This window comes from Caretta caretta, chromosome 2, assembly GCF_965140235.1.
Source record: "Caretta caretta isolate rCarCar2 chromosome 2, rCarCar1.hap1, whole genome shotgun sequence".
Classification (NCBI taxonomy): Eukaryota; Metazoa; Chordata; order Testudines; family Cheloniidae; genus Caretta; species Caretta caretta.
This window is the reverse complement of record NC_134207.1, coordinates 119350599-119373195: the sequence shown is the minus strand read 5'-3', so window position 1 is coordinate 119373195 and position 22597 is coordinate 119350599. Positions and strand designations below refer to the sequence as shown.

The window sequence follows — 22597 nt, the reverse complement described above, 5'->3', positions numbered from 1 at the left end:
AAGTCTGTTAGAAGTCTCTCTGGTTCTAATCAAAGTGATAGGATAGCTTTTCCTGGGAGTATGCTAAGATTGATGTGCACTGTTACTTATGCAAATAACCATCTTGATCAATATTTAGCACAACTCTAGCTCAGTTAGTCTAGTGTTGGGTCACTAATTAGATAGGAAACAGAAAATGGGTAAAGCTAACGTTAAGTGAGAACAAAATCAGTAACACTTTAACATAATGGCCTGGTTAATTTCAAAACGGTATCACAAGAATGATAAACTCCAGATGTAACCATTTGCAGCTTGAGTTTTTCCATTGACTTCAGTGATCTTGAGTAATACATAGGGGCATGCCAGGGGAGTAATGGAGCACACAGAACTCCACCTGATCTACAGCTAGTGGCTGAAGGTAACGTACTTTAAAGTAGGCTGCTCTAAATTATGCTAGGGTTGTTTGGGCCCCTACCTGCCCTGGGATCAAAGGAAAGGAAAGGTCCTTGTGCTTCCATTCTGCCACCAGTCCCATTTCCCTTCAGCCTTCTTTCAAGTGCATGGCAGTATGGCTTCAATGGAACTGTGCTACCATGGGTTCGACCGGTGACTTTTGTTCCTACAATCCTATTTTAGGAGGTGCATGAGCATGAAGAATAAACTTATTGGGTATGCTGACCCAGTCAGTGCAGATTAGGCAAGCAAACTCCGTGGATTTGGGGAAGGGAAAAAAACAGATGGTCTTGCCTGTCCACTTCCTACCTAGAGTTGTCAGGCATCCTGAAGCTCTCATGGAGGTGTTTCTGTGGGGGAAGGTTGGAATAATACCAAAGAGGCAGAATTCCTTCTTGTGTCCCCTCCGGTCCCAATCTGTTCTTTGCCTGGATCTGCTAAACTCTTCTTCCTTCCACCCACAGTGTCTGAGGGGATGATTTTGCTCCTGTTATGATAAATCTGGCTCAGAAGCCCATGAAATGTGATACTTGTTATAACAGTCATTCGTGGCAACTTCTTCAAGTGCTTGTGTAATTTCTCTGTAAATCCGTCCACAATGAAGATGGAAAAAGAGAGAGACTGTGAGATTGCCAAGCATTTATGGAAAGGAAACTCCATAATGAGAATCAAGGTAAAAGGCTTAAATGAATATGTGTGATATTCAACCCAAGGAGCCTGATTCTCATCTGACTCATTTCACACTGACTTCAACTGAGTGATCTTCACTTGCACTAGTGAAGAGGAGAATCAGGGCCAAGCAAGCTGTTTTATTACAAATGGCTAGTAGCTCCATAATTTTAATCATGTGACTTTGTTATTCACCTTCCCAGTAGTAAAAAATGGTTTGGATAAACATATGGGGCCACATTCACTGTCTCACTGCACTGTTGGCTCCAGTGGGATTGCATGAGTGAAACTGAGAGCAGTATTTGCTTTGCATTCCAGCTGGTTCAGATACTGAAAACTGCAACATGATTGCAAACTCTATAAGAATCCCTTTATGTACAGGCCAATTTGTGATCTCATTCAGACCCTGTGCAACCAGATGTGAAATAGATAATACTGCACAAAGTCAGACATTTCTGTCCACACTTGCAACAACATGTCTGTATTCTTAAAATATAGTAAGTATATATTCATTTATCATAAAAGATGGGATTTTGTCTGCCAAAAATTCATAGATTCCAAGGCCAGAAGGGACCTTTGTGATCATCTAGTCTGACTTCATGTACAATGCAGGCCATAGAACTTCCCCAAAATAATTCTTAGTTCATATATTATAGAAAAACAGCCAATCTTGATTTAAAAATTGTTGGTGATGGAGAATCCATCATGACCCTTGATAAATTGTTCCAATGGTTAATTACCTCCACATGTTAAAAATGTATGCCTTATTTCTAGTCTGAATTTGTCTAGCTTCAACTCCTACCCATTGGATCCTGTTATACTTTTCTCTGCTAAATAAAGAGTAGTCTGTTATATTTTGTTCCCTGTGTAGGTACTTATTGACTGTAATCAAGTCACCCCTTAACCTTCTCTTTGTCAAGCTAAATAGATAGACTCAAAGAGCTCAGTTACCATAACATGAGTTTTGTCATTCTTTAATCAGTCTTGTGACTTTTCTCTGAACCCTCTCCAATTTATTAACATCCTTCTTGAATGGTGGGCACAGGAGTTGGATGCAAACAGTATTCCTACAGTGGGCACATCGGTGTCAAATAGAGAGGGGAAATAACCTCTCTACCTTTACTTGAGACTCCCATTTATGTATCCCAGGATTGCATTAACTCTTTTGGTAACAGTATCATGCTGGGAGTGCATGTTCAGCTGCTTATCCACCATGACCACAAAATGGTTTTTAGTGTCACTGCTTTCCAGGATAGCATCCCGCATCCTATAAGTAAGGTCTACATTTTTTTTGTTCCCAGATATTTACATTTACATTTAACATTACTAAAACACACATTGTTTGTTTGCTTGTGACCAGTTTACCAAGCAATCTAGATCACTTTGAATCAGTGACCTGTCCTCTTCACTGTTTACCACTCACAGAGAGAGAGGTGCCTAAGTCTGGGCTGCAGGGAGGTGCCTATCTCTGCAAGTGACCCAGAAGCCTGGGAAAGATGAGTGCTCCTCTGCCTAACTTGCATGTGGAGCCTGATCTAGTAGGCATGCTCAGAGGCTATGGTAGTGGAGGGGGAGGAGCTCCCTTATCTTTAGCCCAATGGTTAGAGCACTCACTCAGGCTGTGGGAGACCACCAGTTTAATCCCCACTCTGCCTCATGAGGATAAGAGATCTGCCACCTGTCAAGTGAGTGCTCTAACTAGAGCTGTAGAGTCATTCAGACTCCTCCTTCGGCCCAATTAATATTTAATTATTTAATTAAAGAGGAACAGCTTCAACAGGAGGAATTGACGGAACCTGAATATATGAGTGTCCCATAGCCCAGTGGTGACAGAACTCTCCTGAGAGGTGGGATATTCCTATTCGAATCCCTTCTCCTCATCAGGCAGACAGGGAGACTTATACTGGGGGTCTCCTACATCCTGGGTGAGTGTGATAAACACTGAGCTAAAGATTATGAGGGAGGTAGTCTTCCTGTGGTTGTTTTGTTTGGAGTTAGATGGGCTTTGAGCATGCTTACTGGATTGGGTCCCACATGTGAGCTAGGTGGAGGAGCACCTATCTTCCCCTGGTTCGTGGATCACTCTGGGGCGTAGTAGGAGATAAGTGTCTGGGCATCTAGAGGGAGGCAGCAGTGTGCATGCCGAGAACCATAAGCACCTAGGGAACTTTTACTGCAAAATCTTAGGACCCAAGTGAATATAAGTGCCTACAGAATTACATGGCAGCAGAGCGGGGATTTTGTGGATTACAATGGCACCTAAAAATACAACTTCGGCGCCTAACCACCTTTGGGGATCTGGAGCTCAGAACTTAAGGAAGGAAATATTCCAGTACATAGGCAGGAAATAATATGATAACCTAGCGTTGCCAGGTGTCTAGTTTTTGACTGGAACACCTGGTCGAAAAGGGACCCTGGCAGCTCCAGTCAGCACCAACCGAGTCATTAAAAGTCCGGTCGGTGGTGCTGCGGGTCTAAGGCAGGCTAGTCCCTACCTATCCTAGCACCACGCTGCACCCCAGAAGCAGCCAGCTGGTCCGGCTCATAGGTGGGGGGCCACGGGGCTCCGGGCACTGCCCCCGCCCCGAGCACCAGCTCCACACTCCCATTGGCCAGGAACCGCAGCCAACGGGAGTTGGGGGTGGGGGCGGTGCCTGTGGGCGAGAATGGTTCCAACAGGTGCGGTTGCCCACCCCCTACTGCACCCCAACCCCCGGAGCCACGCTTGTGGAAAAGAGCAAGTGAGTGAGGGTGAGGAGAGCGAGCAACAGAGGGGGGGGGATGGAGTGAGTGGGGGCGGGGCCTCAGAGGAGGGGTGGGGCAGGGTGTGGGGCAAGGGTGTTCAGTTTTGTGCGAGTAGAAAGTTGGCAACCTATGATAACCGGATTACTAATATAGAGTAAATTGTAACAAAGAATTACTATAAGAACCACCAAAATTTGCCTGGCAGACACCCAAAAGAGCAGAGGCCAACATTTTAAAAAGTGACTTAGTGATCTTCTGGATTTCTCAATTTTTGAGTGCCCAGCCTGAGTCTGTTTAGAAGGCCCTGGTTTGTCAGGAAGCGTAGAGCACTCGTGTGCACTGAAAATCAGGCCTGTTTCTCCAGATGGGCACTCAATAACTGAAGTTTTTGGAATATTATTTGGAATATTATAATATGCTTTTGGAATATTAACAATTGATAGATGTGCCTGGTCTGCTAAATGTTTATGTAGAGATTTCAGTCAATTCAATAAAAACACTAGAAACTACATATTACAGTTGTAACGATGCTCACTCTGTAATATGGTAACACCCTGTTAAATAGAAAGATCTGAATGTGTTCCTACATACTGTCTCTTTACACAAAAGCTAACTGTTGTAATGACTATTGCTTTTGTTTCTGATATTTACAACTTCTCAGGTGTTCTTCTTTCATATGTTTCACAAGTTGATATCTAGTTTGTTCAGCCAGCTAACTGCTGCATCATCAAAGGTAGCGAGATGTAGCAGTCTGCCCTCCAGTCTTCTAATTGTGAGCTCCACAACATATTTGACTGTCTGCATCATTTCCCCACTATCACAGTGTGAAGATTGGGCTAAGCCAAATTTCTGCATTGTGGCAGCCATGCTGGCCATTCCAGTGAGTAACCTTTTAAGCCTAGTCCAGGATTTGTGTCCTAGGCTACAAACAGGTGGAAGCAAATTAGGGTTTATGAAATTTGTCAGCATATCTGTCTCTATCCCAGAGTTGCTGCCACTTTGCAAAGACATAACTGTTGGCCCTGAAATGTTATCTGAGATGGGCAGTGGGGCAGCAGCACTGGATATAAGTGCATGAATGGCTGCTACAAAAGGATGTCGCAAAGTCAGTCATGGCAGGCCAGCAGGAGCTGCTGGTGTAGGTGTTTTCTTCTGGAGGTGGGCTGACCTTATAGGAAGCGCGAGTTGTTTGTTTGCACCTGTTGGAACCATTGTCAGCTTTGTGTGCAGCAGATTGTTTTCACCCATCATAGCCCTCCATGCAGTTTTGAGGGTAATGGCATCTTGTTGAAGTTTCGAGGGAGCTATTTAAGCCAACACATTTAAATGAGATGTTAAGGTTTAGCTAAGGCAACCACCAATGAGATGTGTGGCTGTGTTCAGCTCCAAATCAAAGAGATGCATATACTGACTTCTGCTGCACAATATTCCACTGGAGCAAATACCAGTGTCAGGACTACAGTTTGTTAAACATTTGCCTCCACTCCCCAGGAGGCTTCTAGATCAGAGCATTGTGGGAGGAGATCTTTTTCTTTAAGTGTTCTAGATAGGACTGATGTGTTAGACTGGCAGTCCAGTTTGACTCCTAAATAAGTGACAACTACCTGGAAAGGGAATGAATGATCCTCAGTATTGCGTGTAAAGGGTTAATGGGCTCGGTGATTGTTGAGATGGAAGGTAGTGGCCCCTATTTTATAGATTCCCTTACCTTCATCAGTGGCATTAAGTGACCAGAGTATTTATGTCTTGGTTGAGTGAGCCTTCCATGTTGTGTAGATCATATCCACATTAGATAGACAGATGTCATCTGCGTATACATACTTATCAACCTTTGTTGTTGCTAGGTCATAAGTATATGTAAGCAGTGTCAGGATGAGCTCCACCCTGACATCTGGTGGTGAGGTGTGGCAAGTTGTGGAAAAGAACTTCAGGGGCCAATCTCATTTGCATAGGCACACCCACCCCGCCTAGAATGAGACCATAGCTGCCCAAATGGTCACTTTGGCTGCTGTGGGGTCCCCAGTGTCTCTGTTATTGGGGCAGGAAGAATAAATTGTTATTACCCTGATTATGGGAACTGTGCTTGGAACTGTACGTGGCCTTTTGTTATGATGGAGGGATTCACCATCAACTAAGTAGCACTCGCTAGGCAAGGGTCATGGGTTCCAAAACTGTGTGAATGGAGAGAGGCTGGGGACAAGTATTAATACTTGGTGGCATGGGCCCCTTGGTGAGGGCCTTACATGCTAATTGCACTTCCTCCTCTCTCCACTGTGGAATATCAGAGCTAATTTTGATTTCATCAGAAGTCTAGTTATAGGCTGCTGAGCTCACTTTGGGCTGACAGTGCACCAGCACTGGGGCTTCCCTACTACAAGCTGAATTCACCTAAGAGCTGAAATCACTGAGTGTTGTGTTAAGTAGTGGGGGAGCCTGAAGATATATTGTGGAGCAGTTTGCGGGCCGGCTGGTGAAGCAGTTCGATGCGGAGCAGTGTGTGGATGGCAGAAGCGGCTTGTGGGCCGTGGAGCTGAGTGAAGGAGTTCGTGGAGCGGCTGGCGGAGCAGAGCGCAGCTGAGTGAAGGAGTTCGTGGGGCGGCTGGCAGAGTGGAGCGGAGCGAAGGAGTTCGTGGGGCGGCTGGCGGAGCGGAGTGCAGCTGAGCGAAGGAGTTTGTGGGGCGGCTGGCAGAGCGGAGTGCCGCTATGGAGCTATGGGGCAGTCAGCTTCAGATCACGTAAGGTGCCTCTTACCCCCGTCCCATTTCCACCCAGGTTGGGAGGTAAAGCTCCGCAGATAAACTTTCGAACTCTGGGGCTGCCCTGACCAGGGACAGAGACTTTTGGGGCATTGGACTTTTGGGACTTTGGGTGATTTGGGGTTGCTGGACTCAAGAACCAAAGGGAAAAGGGCATGCCCCAATTTGCCTGGGGTGGGTTCTTTTTTTTTGCTCATGGGTTGTGTTATGAATCCTGTTGGTGGTGTTTCCCCAACATAATGCCACATTGTTTCTCTCTGTTATTAAAAGGCTTTTGCTACACTCAGACTATGTGCTTGTGAGAGGGGAAGTATTGCCTCTTGGAGGCGCCCAGCGGGGGTGGTATATATTTGTCCCAGGTCACTGGGTGGGGGCTCGAGCCGGTTTGCATTGTGTTATTGGAATGGAACCCCTAGATATTGAACCCGGCCCTTGTTGCTGCCAACTCTGACGGGCAGAAGGGTTACATATAGAAGCTGAAAATGACAGGAGCTAGAACCAGTCCCTGTGGAAGTCTATTACGGTGACACCTAAGCTGGCTGACTTTGTCTCCAGCTTGCAAGATGAAGCTTCAATTCACTGTCATTTCCACGATAATCCACACCATGGGCTTACAGGAAATAGCATGCAACAACTTGGCTGTCAGCCCCACATGCCAGTCAGTGTCACGTACAGCTGACAGATCCATCAGAACAGCACCAACTTTTCTTCTCTTCTCAGAGGCATCTTCAATGTCTCGTGTCAGGCGAATGACTTGATCTTGGGTACACCAGCCTTGTCTGAAGCCAGCCTGAACAAAGGGCAGATGTGGTTTGATAACCTCATTGATGTGCTTCAGAATCAGTCTCTCTGTAAGTTTGTATGTGACACAGAGGAGAGAGATGGGTCAGTAGCTTTGGGATCTTTCCAGTGACTTTCCTGGTTTTGGAATGGCTATGCCCTTTGCTCTGCACAAGATTTTTGGGATGCAGTTTCCTGGAAATATCGGTGGAGGAACTGAAGCAGTCAGATTTTTGACCTCTCTGAAGTAGGAACTCCATCTGGATATAATCCAGGGTGGAACCTTTCTGTTTTCATATCTTTATGTCCTGGTCTTGCTCTTTGTCCAAAAAAGGAGCCATCAAGTATCAATCCACATTAGGAACCTGTCACCACTCTGTAATCTCAGTTCTGACTGCACGGCTGAAAGGTTTATCCGAGTTCTGTGTGTGGCTGTTAGCCACATGCTGGGATGCGATGGCATTTGTGGTGACTGGAAACTCCTTGTGGCTGGAATCTTCAGAATGTCTTTTGATGGTCTGCCAAGCTTTCTGGCTACACAGAGTAAAGACCATCTTTATGACTGACTCTCTCCATCAGTCATGCCTGGTTTGATTCAGCAGTTGAATGAATTCCTCACAGTTATTACTGGGCTCCTGTTTGGTATTAGCTGATTTGAATTCCTAGTAGAGCTTAATTGCCTCTGATGACCACCCAGGGATATACTGTCAGTGATAGCATCTAGGAATCAATTTCTTAGCAGCTGCCTGAATTAATTCACTGAAGTCTGGTAGCAGTCATTTATATTGGCTGGACATGTCAAGTCCAACTCAGCCAGTTTGCTGACAGATGTCTCTAGTTCTGCTTGCAAGACCTCCCACTGAGCTTTCCAAAGATTCCACTGGGCCTTTTGTAAGCTGTTTGTTGATATCCGCAGGCCCATGGTGATCAAAGACAGCTGATTGCTGAGACTTTGGGAAAGCTTCAAAGCTTCCACTCTATGACCAGTGGTGGCAGTTGCCCAGTGCACTGGGAGAGAGCCTGTTGCACATCTGCTACTGTGAAAAATTGGTGTTTGCTTTGTGTTATAGAGGAGTTGAAAGTCAATGACTGATGCTCACTCCATTAGACTCCCTCCGCCTGCATTGTTATCAGGGTATTCCCAATTGACATGACAGAAATTGAAGTTGCCACAGTAGATGGGAGGACCTGGAAAGATGGGCAGAGTGGGGATTGGCCAGTTAAATGATTGAAACTTGTAGCCATTAATCAGTGGAAGCTCATTTACCTTTATTGAATGCCATTCTGTGATGCCACTTGGTCCAGATGCTCATACAGTGACAGCGGACAGCCATTCTCTAATGTAGGATGCCATCCCATACTGATTGTGATGGTGATGAGTCATGACAGCGTAGCCTAGAACTGAAATGCATGTCAGTGGTGGAATGCGTCTCCTGAAGCAAGATGATGTGTGCATCCAGGTTTGTAGCTAAGTGGAAGGAGGTATCCCCCTTTACCGCCGCAATTCCCTCAATATTAAAATGCAGCATCCTGAGAAACAGCCCCAGGAGTTTGCAGCTCTGGCCCATAAAGGGGGCCTATTGGAGGATGGTTCTTTTGGGCTGATGGCTTAGAATGCAAACTGTATTCTGCATTTTTGTCTACTTTCGTTTCACTTTATGCTACTCGTGGGGAATGCCATGAGAAGGCAGCAGAGATGTCCCCCACCTATATTTTTTTTTAAACATATGTTGAAGTGAGCTTAGTGTTTGTGAAAGATGCCAGGTGGATAGCTCTGAAGAACTGAAGTCCTCTATTTATCGATAGGACAGTGACAACTCAAGCAGCAGCCATGCAAGCATTCCCTCCACGAATGTGTCTCAACCTTGACATGGGGATGCCACCAATAAGAGTGAGAAATTAAGTCATCCTCTATTCAGTCCTTGGATTCTCTGCAGGTGGATTGATTTAAATCACAGATTTAAATCATGGTTTACTCAGCTAGCAGGAAATCTTGATTAAATCATCAGCTTCAATCGTGTTTTGCATTTGTACTTCTATTTTCCTAAAGAAAGGTTGATTCTCATTAGTTGGTAACTATTAAAACATGTTGATTTGCAGCTAAATATAGCCTTTACACTAAATGTGGCACTTCTTTTTGATAACCAGGAAAATGCACTATATCTATACTCATTTATTTAAGTACTTGTATAGCTAAACTAATATTTATTCACATTCTTAAGTTTTACATTTTGATTACATTCAAAAATGGTAAATGATGTATTTTTATTCACAAAATTAATAATTTTTACTGGCAATTTGTGTTAAGTGCTGTTTGGATGGAAATTCAAATTCAATCAAAAATGCACAAAAAAGCATTGTAATTTTTAATTAAAGTATTTTAAATGTGTTGGATACATAAGGAGAAAAAAGTTGATCAAAACATTTTGCATTTAAAACTAACCAGTTTATTAAACAAAGGAAATATCTGTAGTTAGTAAATTTAATTTATTGTTTTCAATGATCTCTGTGTTCAAGATTTTAGAATTAATAGAAGTCATCCTTGCATATGTAGTTTTTTTTTAATTCATAGATTAGAAGAGGGAAGCAAATTTTCCTGCTTTTTCAACTCCCAATTAGTTTCTTAACCTTGAATGAACTAGTCATTAACTGGACTTTTTGAATAAACTGAAAGAAAATATTCTCTTTGCACTTGCCGAAGAGGCTACTGATATCACAAGCGGATTTAGCACTTCAGCAAACTCTGGTTTGAGGTTGTTACCCTGTAACTTCCATCAGTTCACTGGTTTGAATCTCTTTAAATCTTGGCACCAAACATGTACTACTTAATATTTTTTTTTGTATTTAATATAAATGATTTTAATAGATTATAAATTTAGGCCTGAGCATACATAGTCAACTTCAAATTAAATTTTAAATAGTTTAAAAAAAACCCCTGTTTTTAATTTAAATTAAACTAATTTAAATTTTTAAAAATCCACTTTTTTAATCAATTTTTATCCATACTGCTTCTTGCTGAGGCTGCAAACAAAAGTATCAACTGTATATGTGGGTTTTGAAATATGGACACCTGCCCACTAGGGAATAGTCTGGACTGGACTCATTTCATGTAGGTCACTGAAAAACCATCCGATGGTAATGACTTTGTGAGTACTAATGCAGGGCTGACACCAAACAAGCATCCCCTATTACCAGTTCAATGAGCCATGCACTCCAGAAGCATAAATAACTGTTCTCTCTCTCTTCCTCTGCCCCCATGGATCACACACATTTTCTAGCATTTGAACACTTGTTGAGGACAAAGGCTGAAGAACTTGCACTGTGCTATGAGTCATACAGACAGAAATGCATAAAGTGTGGGCCAGATCATGACTATCAGAAACCAGAACTAGAGCAAGAATATTTTTATGCAGGAATTATTCTTAGTGCTGCCTTCTATTCAGCTATGTCAGAGACCAACTGGAAGCAGGAAGTAAGACATTTTTCAACAAGTGCAGTACTTTTTTCTTTTTCTAAAACAACTTATTGACAGGGAGTATTTTCACTTAATTTATCAAAGGGATTTTCCCAACAACACACTAGGTGATCATGTGGCTTCCACTCAGAGCACTGATGTGGTTACATGCTTAGGAAAACTGGGCTGGGGGGAGGGTGACCAGACAGCAAATGTGAAAAATCGGGACGGGGGTGAGGGGTAATAGGAGCCTATATAAGAAAAAGACCCAAAAATCAGGACTGCCCTATAAAATCAGGACATCTGGTCACACTAGGGGCGGGGGGCAACAAACCCTGCATGTTTCATAAAAGGTTTTAATGTAAGATTTTTTTGTAAATAGTTTATACACTGTATCAAGAACAGTAGCAGATAAACACCAAGGTTCATGGGGTCCATGCCTAGGGGCCTCAGCCAATTTGGGAGCCGCCACAGTAGCACAGGAAACTGGGTAGAAGTAGGGGGCTACTGGCACCGGAACTATGGCCCTTCCTCCTGCTCCTCATCTTCAAGGCTGTGGCCTCTGGCCAGGCTGGAAAACAGAGCTGGGCCATGGTAAGAGCTGCCCAGGGAGCCTGAGTCGCTGTGGGGAGCCCCAGACCCTCCACCTGCCGTGCCCGAGAGCAGTCCCCAGCCTATGTCCCTGCCCCCACCTCGTTGTTGGTGGGACCCCGAGGCGGGGCCTCCAGTCTCACCACCTGCTCCCTCCCCAGGGCCTGCAGACATGCTCTGCAGGGAGAAGAAGCCCTGCCCTAGCCTGGGAGATGGCAGGGAGCCCCGAGAAGGTCACAGACCATGAGGAGTCAGTTAGGGAGGTCTCCAACAGTGCAGCTCCAGCTGCTACAGGCCGAGGCTCAGCAGCTGCCACACTCCACCTGGGATTACTCAGTGCCTGTTCCTGGCTACTGTTGCTAGGCTGTCCCTGCCGGGTCTCCCATGTTCCTGGTGGCAGCCTGCCCCCACTGCTGCCTGGGCTTTGTACCTGCAGCAGCAACCACATGTGGCATCGTTCCTCCTCTCACCTCTGGCCCAAGGCTTGCCGTTTGGGGATGCAATGCCCCACCTCCCACAAACTATGCCCATGCCGCTGCCTTTCCGTGCCTGCCCAAGGCTACTATGCCCATGTTAAAAAAAGAGGGGCATAGTCCCATTTCCCCCTCTGGTTCTGGCACCCCTGGGTCCCCAGGAGGTGGGGGGCCCAAATGTTCTTTGTGCCCAGGACCCCAATAAATCTTAATCTGCCTTTGAAAAAATATCTTATCCTTAGACAAATTTAAGATTAATTGGGTCAAGAATAGTGCAGATCAAAAACGTGATTTACTGATTGTACAGTGCAGTTCCAGTTCAGATCTAGAAAGTGTCCGTTTTTAGAATATCTGAGGTTAGCCAGAAGATCAAGGCACAAAATATACTGACAATGAAGTAATGAAGGCAAAGTGAAGGGGGCGATTTCATCTAGTTTATTCAAGAACTACTTCTGACACAGATTTCAGAGTAACAGCCGTGTTAGTCTGTATTCGCAGACGATTGGAATTCATTTGCAAATTGGATACTATTAATTTAGGCTTAAATAGAGACTGGGAGTGGCTAAGTCATTATGCAAGGTAGCCTATTTCCCCTTGTTTTTTTTCTACCCACCCACCCACGCCCCCCCCCCCCCCCCGATGTTCTGGTTATACTTGGATTTATGCTGGAAATGGCCCACCTTGATTATCATGCACATTGTAAGGAGAGTGGTCAGTTTGGATGGGCTATTGCCAGCAGAAGAGTGAGTTTGTGTGGGGGGGGGGGGGGGTGAGAAAACCTGGATTTGTGCTGGAAATGGCCCACCTTGATTATCATGCACATTGTAGGGAGAGTGGTCACTTTGGATGGGCTATTACCAGCAGGAGAGTGAGTTTGTGGGGGGGGGGGGGGGAGGGTGCTGGAAATGGCCCAACTTGATGATCACTTTAGATAAGCTATCACCAGCAGGAGAGTTGGGGGGGAGGAGGTATTGTTTCATGGTCTCTGTGTATATAATGTCTTCTGCAGTTTCCACAGTATGCATCTGATGAAGTGAGCTGTAGCTCACGAAAGATCATGCTCAAATAAATTGCTTAGTCTCTAAGGTGCCACAAGTACTCCTTTTCTTTTTGCGAATACAGACTAACACAGCTGTTACTCTGAAACCTGTCATTATGCAAGGCACTGCATTTAGCCGTATGGAGTGGAAATCTATCAACTGCATGAAAAAACTTGTACAGATACAGACAGACATCATCTTCCTTTCCAAATGCAAACAGATGGATATTGTACCAAAAGGACTGAAAGTAAAAAATCCATTACAATCGACATACCACACAGACTATGCTGACAGCTTGTGCCACACGCTCTCAAAGAAACTGCGGAATCACCTGATCAACATCCTCTACAGCAAACAGGGAAAGATTAAGAATGAGCTCTCAAAAATGGATACTCTCATAAAAAACCGACCTTCCACACAAACTTCCTCTTGGCTGGATTTTACTAAAACTAGACAAGCCATTTACAACACACACTTTGCTTCTCTACAAAAGAAAAAGGACACTAAACTTTCTAAACTACTACATGCTACAAGGGGCCACAGCAATGGTTCTCTCAACCCACCCAGCAATATTGTTAACCTATCCAACTATACTCTCAGCCCAGCAGAAGCAGCTGTCCTATCTCGGGGCCTCTCCTTCTGCCCCTCCACCCCCACGAACATGATACAGTTCTGTGGTGACCTAGAATCCTATTTTCGACGTCTCCGACTCAAGGAATATTTCCAAAATACCTCTGAACAACATACTAATCCACAGAGGCCTCCCTACCAACATTACAAAAAGAAGGATTCTAGATGGACTCCTCCTGAAGGTCGAAACAGCAGACTGGACTTCTACATAGACTGCTTCCGCCGACGTGCACGGGCTGAAATTGTGGAAAAGCAGCATCACTTGCCCCATAACCTCAGCTGTGCAGAACACAATGCCATCCACAGCCTCAGAAACAACTCTGACATCATAATCAAAAAGGCTGACAAAGAAGGTGCTGTCGTCATCATGAATAGGTCGGAATATGAACAAGAGGCTGCTCGGCAGCTCTCCAACACCACTTTCTACAAGCCATTACCCTATGATCCCACTGAGAGTTACCAAAAGCAACTACAGCATTTGCTCAAGAAACTTCCTGAAAAAGCACAAGATCAAATCCGCACAGACACACCCCTGGAACCCCGACCTGGGATATTCTATCTACTACCCAAGATCCATAAACCTGGAAATCCTGGGCGCCCCATCATCTCAGGCATTGGCACCCTGACAGCAGGATTGTCTGGCTATGTAGACTCCCTCCTCAGGCCCTACGCTACCAGCACTCCCAGCTACCTTCGAGACACCACTGACTTCTTGAGGAAACTACAATCCATCGGTGATCTTCCTGATAACACCATCTTGGCCACTATGGATGTAGAAGCCCTCTACACCAACATTCCACACAAAGATGGACTATAAGCCGTCAAGAACACTATCCCCGATAATGTCACGGCTAACCTGGTGGCTGAACTTTGTGACTTTGTCCTTACCCATAACTATTTTACATTTGGGGACAATGTATACCTTCAGATCAGCGGCACTGCTATGGGTACCCGCATGGCCCCACAGTATGCCAACATTTTTATGGCTGACTTAGAACAACACTTCCTCAGCTCTCGTCCCCTAACGCCCCTACTCTACTTGCGCTATATTGATGACATCTTCATCATCTGGACCCATGGAAAAGAAGCCCTTGAGGAATTCCACCATGATTTCAACAATTTCCATCCCACCATCAACCTCAGCCTGGTCCAGTCCACACAAGAGATCCACTTCCTGGACACTACAGTGCTAATAAACAATGGTCACATAAACACCACCCTATACCGGAAACCTACTGACTGCTATTCCTACCTACATGCCTCCAGCTTTCATCCTGACCACACCACACGATCCATCGTCTACAGCCAAGCTCTGCGATGCAACCGCATTTGCTCCAACCCCTCAGACAGAGACAAACACCTACAAGATCTCTATCAAGCATTCTTACAACTACAATACCCACCCGCGGAAGTGAAGAAACAGATTGATAGAGCCAGAAGAGTTCCCAGAAGTCACCTACTACAGGACAGGCCTAACAAAGAAAATAACAGAACGCCACTAGCCGTCACCTTCAGCCCCCAACTAAAACCCCTCCAATGCATTATTAAGGATCTACAACCTATCCTGAAGGATGACCCAACACGCTCACAAATCTTGGGAGACAGGCCAGTCCTTGCCTACAGACAGCCCCCCAACCTGAAGCAAATACTCACCAACAACCACATACCACACAACAGAACCACTAACCCAGGAACCTATCCTTGCAACAAAGCCCGTTGCCAACTGTGCCCACATATCTATTCAGGGGACACCATCAAAGGGCCTAATAACATCAGCCACACTATCAGAGGCTCGTTCACCTGCACATCCACCAATGTGATATATGCCATCATGTGCCAGCAATGCCCCTCTGCCATGTACATTGGTCAAACTGGACAATCTCTGCGTAAAAGAATAAATGGACACAAATCAGATGTCAAGAATTATAACATTCATAAACCAGTCGGAGAACACTTCAATCTCTCTGGTCACGCAATCACAGACATGAAGGTCGCTATCTTACAACAAAAAAACTTCAAATCCAGACTCCAGCGAGAAACTGCTGAATTGGAATTCATTTGCAAATTGGATACTATTAATTTAGGCTTAAATAGAGACTGGGAGTGGCTAAGTCATTATGCAAGGTAGCCTATTTCCCCTTGTTTTGTTTCTACCCCCCCCCCACCCCACCCCCCCGACGTTCTGGTTATACTTGGATTTATGCTGGAAATGGCCCACCTTGATTATCATGCACATTGTAAGGAGAGTGGTCAGTTTGGATGGGCTATTGCCAGCAGGAGAGTGAGTTTGTGTGTGGGGGGGGGGGGGGGTGAGAAAACCTGGATTTGTGCTGGAAATGGCCCACCTTGATTATCATGCACATTGTAGGGAGAGTGGTCACTTTGGATGGGCTATTACCAGCAGGAGAGTGAGTTGGGGGGGGAGGGCGGAGGGTGAGAAAACCTGGATTTGTGCTGGAAATGGCCCAACTTGATGATCACTTTAGATAAGCTATCACCAGCAGGAGAGTGGGGTGGGAGGAGGTATTGTTTCATGGTCTCTGTGTATATAATGTCTTCTGCAGTTTCCACAGTATGCATCTGATGAAGTGAGCTGTAGCTCACGAAAGCTCATGCTCAAATAAATTGGTTAGTCTCTAAGGTGCTACAAGTACTCCTTTTCTTTTTTCTGACACAGACTTTCAAACAAAATTGTTTTTATGATCTTCATGTTTAATGGGTGGGATTTTAAAAAGTTCCTAAGTGACTTAGGAACATGAGTCCCATTGACTTTCGATCATCTAGGCCATTCCTTTCAGGAATTCTAAATTTAGCCTGGGTCAGTTCATTTTTTCAAAAGTCAAATAGTATTTCTAATTTGTAGTTTTGCCCAACTTGATGCACTTCCTTGGTCACTTCCTTTTCATGTGGTGGTAGCATCCTGAGCCCCTGATCAGAATGGGAGCCTTATGGTACCAGGTGCTGTGAAAACTTAAAACCATTGTCCCTGTTTTGAAGAGCTCAAAATCTAAGGAGATGAGCAGCATGCAAAAAGTGAGAGAGATGGAGACAATCCAATACATATCTCTTTGTGATGGGATCTACAAACACCACATTGGTCCGGAAGAGATTAAGGAGCTTCTGGGAACTAAATAAACCCTACCTTGCTTATACCTGCAGTAGGCGTCAGGGATGGTGGAGAGATTAAAAAGAGAGAGATCGGTTCAGTTAGTGACTGACTGGACAGGAGGGCAAACCTTTGGCTCTCACTCTGAGAGAGACGCCCGGGTGGAGCCAGGAGCTGCTCACAAGACTGTTGCCTATCAGAGTCTGCATGGGGCAGGGTAGGCCTGGTGAGTTTTTTTGATTTGCAATTGGTGACTTGCCTGTGGTTTTGGAGAAAAGTGGTGCCCCACCTGAAGGGGATGACAGCCAAATAAAAGTAACCTTCTGGGTTTTTAAAATCATTTGACCAAGGACTCTGTAGTGGTTTGTCTTGAGACCAGGAGTGATGTGGGTCACATTCTAATATAAACATGTTTGTGTTTTTGTGTACATTTGCTATGTATGTTTTTACTTTTTTAATTACATGAATAAATAACTTTTTCCTACAGATATCCCAATAGTGACCCAGATTTCTCTACTAGTTTGGGGACAGTTTATATGAGGAGGAAAAAAAATATCAATCAGGCCTAGACCCAGGTGCAGGAGAACTCTTAAATATTAGTCTCACAGTAGTGAGACCATAGTTAAGGTTGCACCAGAATTCTGTTTTACAGCATCTCACCTTTTTTCTGAACCCTTTTTTATAAGTATGCCATGGGAAATTTGAACCACATTTCCACTAATAATGTGTGTGCGAGATGATCTCCAGTGTGCTTCCTATGTATGAGTATTTAAATGAAACTTCGTAAAACCTGAACACCAGAAAAGTCTGACTTAGCCCTGCCCCCCATGCACATTTGCTGACCCTGCTGCTGGCTGAGCAGTAACATTGTAACATCAGAGATAATCAGTCACTCTTTACTCACTCCATCCAGTTCATTTGCATACTTGGGGAGAGTCGCTCTTGCCCTGGGTGTCATGGCAATGGATGCCTTTGATAACTGATTTACCTCAGAGGACCAGAACATTATTAACAGAGAAGAGTCACAGGCAGACCTGTAATGAAAATGCCCTGGATTTTTATATACTCCTTTGGGTTTGTACTGGGTTAAGTTCCACTGTTTCTTTTCACAGTATAATTGGTTGTAGTATTCCTCGTAAAGAGTTATATGAAAACAAATACACCCCCTTATATGTATATTTACATGCTTCTTACAAATTAGAGGCTCTAGCTTTCTGAATATTTACTTTGTTAAAGAAAGCAGGAAATTATAGATGAGTCCCTACGCAGTTTTCTGTTAAACAATTTTTTAAAAAGTCATTTAGAAGTTTCAGTAAAACTTTTGTTTTAAAAATTAAAAATTTTGTTTGAATGCAGTTTAATTTAGTTACTGTCAATTTATTGACACAGAGTAATGAAATATGGAGCTTTGCAAAGATACCTCTCTCCTGGGAAGCAGTGACTCTGAAGAAGATTTGGGGGTTGTGGTGGCTAATCAGCTGAACAGGAGCTCTCAGTGGGATCCTGTGACCAAAAGGGCTAATGTAATCCTTTGATGCATAAACAGGGGAATCTTGAATAGGAGTAGAGAGGTTATTTTTACCTCTGGATTTGGCACTAGTGCAACCACTGCTGGAATAACGTGTCCAGTTCTGGTGTCCACAATTCAAGAAGGATGTTGATACACTGAAGAGGGTTCAAAGAAAAGCCATGAGAATGATTAAAGGATTAGAAAACATGCTTTCTAGTGATAGATTCAAGAAGCTCAATCGATTTATATTATCAAAGAGAAGGTTAAGGGGTGACTTGATTACAGTCTATACTACCTACAGAGGAAACAAATATTTGATAATGGGCTCTTCAATCTAGCAGAGAAAGGTATAACGTGATCTAATGGCTAGAAGTTAAAGTGAGACAAATTCAGATTGGAATAAGGTGTATGTTTTTAACAGAGAGGGTAGTTAACCCTTGGAACAATTTATCAATTTTAAAATCAAGATTGGATGTTCTCCAAAATAATTCCTAGAGCAGATCTTTTAGAAGTTCTATGGCCTGTGTTAGCAAGAGGTCAGACTAGATGATCATAATGGTCCCTTCTGGACTTGGAATCTATAAATCTAAAAGTAGGTTTAGAAGGATTGGGTTTTTATTGGTAAATGTCAGTAAAGGTCAATTTCACTGTACATACTCAAACAGACAAAAAATATTTCCATAGATAATGATTGAAATTTGCTGATAAGCAAAATTAGAAAAATGCTCCTTGAGAGCTTATTAGAGTTTGACTTAAGGAAATTTACTCTGTATATTTTGATAATTTGTGTTTTACTGGTTATAAAGCTTTAACTTTTTGAATGTCTATATGTACTGTCATTAAATAATTGTCTGATTCCCCCCCACACATAACTTCCTGCAACTGTGAAAATTTAAATTGATTAAGATAATTTTAATAAATTCTTAAAAATAAACATTTATTATCCATTGAAATTATTAAAAAATTTTGCTAGTACTAGAACAATGGCAATAACAAACAAATTAAGACAATAAACATATAAGTACTTTGTTATTTAAATAGCATATGTATAAAATATCTTCTTTGCACTAAAAACTGAGGAAATTCAGAACAAAAAAAAAACGTTCTTTAACATTTAAGGTTTCTCTCATCAATAAACTAAGCCCTAAAAAATTAGTCAATATAAAATTAAGGTTTATAAAGGTTGCAAAGTTAAGCACTCTCAAATTAGGAAATGCCAGAATGAACACTGCCCATGCAACCTAAATGGAGCTCCCTTGTGCATATGCATATGTGTGAAAAGTCTGTAAGTAGCCCAGCATCACATAGGAATTCTGTAATAGAGGCAGGGTAGAATCCAATTCCCCAGGATGGCATTCAACTTCACTAATCATAATGTTATACCAATAAAATAAAAACCAGCAGGATCTTATTAAAGGGAAAAAGGCAAAATACCACATTTATTGTGAATACAGAAAGAATCATAGTAAGCAGTTAGTTATAGCTATAACATTCCATTCAATCTCATATTTATTCACACATTCATTCATACAAACACACACACACACACAGGTTCTGCAAGGTTGTTATCATAGTTACCAGCCTTAGAGTTGCTCATGCCAAGCCACTGGCCAGGTGGCCTGGACATGAGGAGGGAGCAGGGCCTCATCAGATGCACATCTGATGCTCCTGGAAGTTGGTTTGCAGAATCAGACCCCAAAGTTCTCACTTTCTAGAGTCCATTTTTATAGAAAAAAGAAAAGGAGTACTTGTGGCACCTTAGAGACTAACCAGTTTATTTGAGCATAAGCTTTCGTGAGCTGTATGTTTTTTTTCGTGAGCTGTATGAAGTGAGCTGTAGCTCACGAAAGCTTATGCTCAAATAAATTGGTTAGTCTCTAAGGTGCCACAAGTACTCCTTTTCTTTTTGCAAATACAGACGAACACGGCTGTTACTCTGAAACCTGCCATTTTTATAGGAATTTCTTCCTGTGCCAGTCTATGGGAATTGCTTCATCATGCTGTTGCTGAATCAATCAGCAGATAGCACATTCCTGACGGCTCCGTGCTGCCAGATGTTATCTTGTTCTTTGGTTCTCCCATCCTTGAGGCTGTTGGGTGGATTCCAGTCTGCCCTCCGGGGGTCCTCTGGTTATTTCCACTTGACGCCTTCTTCAGCCGATGGACACTGGATTCTTAGGCTGGCACCTCCCTGATCATTCAGTTATTATCCACACCAAGCATCCATCCACGTACATCCTCCATCTCTATTTTAATCACAATTGTTAACAAGGCGAGATGAATACAACAAAAGGGCGGGGAGTCTCTGGGTGTTGTTTCTATTGTTACAGAGTATTGCTTTGAGTCTCTCTCTGTGTGAATTGCTTTGAGAACAGACTCTGTCTTAGAACGTACTAACACAATTAGCAGCTTGCAAGTTTCACACATAGAGAGAGAGAAACAGTACCAAAAACCAAGAGACCTCTTAATTAGTAATACCCTGGAATGTAAACTATGGGGAATCAAACTCATTTGTGATTTTAATACAGAACTTCTTTAATATGATCCAACAATGAGACCATCTTTTCTCTTCCTGCAATCCCCTGCCTCATTCACTAGAAATCTTCCAACTTCTGCAGCAAATGAGTCAGAAGTCCTACAGACATCGGCCTCCTACACAGCCCTGATTCATCCCCAGAGTAGATCCATCCTGTGCACTATAGGCAGTGGGTATAATAGGCCAGTGCAGTGCAGCTGAGGCCGCTGGTTGCAGGGAAGTTTTTGATGCTTATTATGCGCCATTCAGCTTCTGGGGCAGCTGAGGAGGCAGTATGTGCTACTCAGCTTCCTGGGTTCACCAGTAATCTTCCTGGACTCCAGGGAGATTTACTGATGAACCCAGGAAGCTGAATAACACATACCACCTCCTCAGCTGCCCCAGAACCTGCATGGCTCATATAAATAGCTCAGGTTCTTTCGAAGAGATGCCATCTTTTCCCTTGGGGCATCTTGAGGTCTTGGGAGGGGAGGCGAGGAGTGGCTGGCGGGCCAGCCCAGGGCTTCTCCGGGGGGGGAATGGGGGGGCTTGGGGCCCTGACCACTGGGAAGAGGGGCTCAGGCAAAAGGGATGGGAGGGAGGGGGGCTAGCCTCCCCAAAGGGGAGCTCCAACCGCTTCCCATGCTGTGCACTGAGTGAGATAAGGGTCCTCTGTGTGTCTGTGGAGACTGGGTGGGGGAAGGGAACCATGTGATTAAAGGCTGTATCATAATGCATACGTACAAGGGGGCAATTAAATTTGAATGGGCAATGTTTATTCTGGCATTTCCTAACTTGAGAGTGTTTGACTTTGCAAACATTTAATCCTTGATTTTGTGTTTCCTAACTTTACCCCTCTAATTTCCTAATAGTTTATTTATGTGAGCAAACTTAAGTAATGTTAAAGGAAGTTTATCTTTGCAATAAACAAAAATGTCTTTCCCAATAGACATTCTTGCATGGAACAAAGAATTCTTGACATTTTGGAATGACTTTTTGTCTGGCAGTTTCTATCATGTTCCTACTGGAATGTACTATACTGTAGATTGGCAATGCCTCTGTGAGGAGGAATTTACTATCTTAGGGCATGGCTACACTTGCAGATGTAGAGCGCTTTGAGTTAAACCAGCCTTCGTAGAGCTCAGTAGGAAAAGCGCTGCAATCTGTCCACACTGACAGCTGCAAGCGCACTGGCGTGGCCACATTAGCAGCTCTTGCAATGGCCACAGAGAGCAGTGCATTGTGGTAGCTATCCCAGCATGCAAGTGGCTGCAACGTGCTTTTCAAGTGGGGTGGGGTGGAGTGTGACAGGGAGTGTGTTGTGTGTATGTGGGGGAGAGAGAGTGGGTTTCTGGTGGGCTGAGAGCATGTCAGCATGCTTTCTTGTAAGTTCAGACAGCAGCAGACCCCCCCCCACCTCTCTTTCTCACACACAGCATTCCACACTAATGGCTTGCTTTGTCTCGGAGCAGATAAGCAGCCAGCTGTCAGAAATGGAGCTTTCGAAGGGCATATCCGCATTCCTGCAGCAATTCCAAAACAATGACAAGAGTGGCCATTTGACTTAAGGGGATTATGGGATGTTTCTGGAGGCTGATCAAAGCGCAGTAATGCACCATCTTGTTCACACTGATGCCTGGGTGTTTCAGCCAAGGCGCACCAAGCGTTAATCTTCTTGCTGAGGTGGAGTACCAGGAGCGCTCTAGCTGTGGAGTCAGAGCGCTCTACATGCCTTGTCAGTGTGGATAGGTAGTGAGCTAGGGTGCCCGGGCTGCTTTAATGCGCTCTAACTCGCAAGTGTAGCCAAGTCCTTAGATTTCTCTGCAACACCACTTACTTTCAGGAAAACTTGGAAGAGCTGCAACCCCCTCCTTCAATCCCCTACTTTCTAGACTG

General features: G+C 44.0%; 1 long non-coding RNA gene across 1 annotated transcript; it reads left to right on the top strand.

The window, feature by feature from the left end:
* The first annotated feature begins 317 nt into the window (after positions 1-317).
* LOC142070815 (uncharacterized) lies at positions 318-1960 on the top strand. Its single transcript, XR_012666739.1, has 2 exons — positions 318-397; positions 897-1960. It is a non-coding gene; the product is annotated as an uncharacterized LOC142070815 (long non-coding RNA).
* Positions 1961-22597: the final 20637 nt, after the last annotated feature.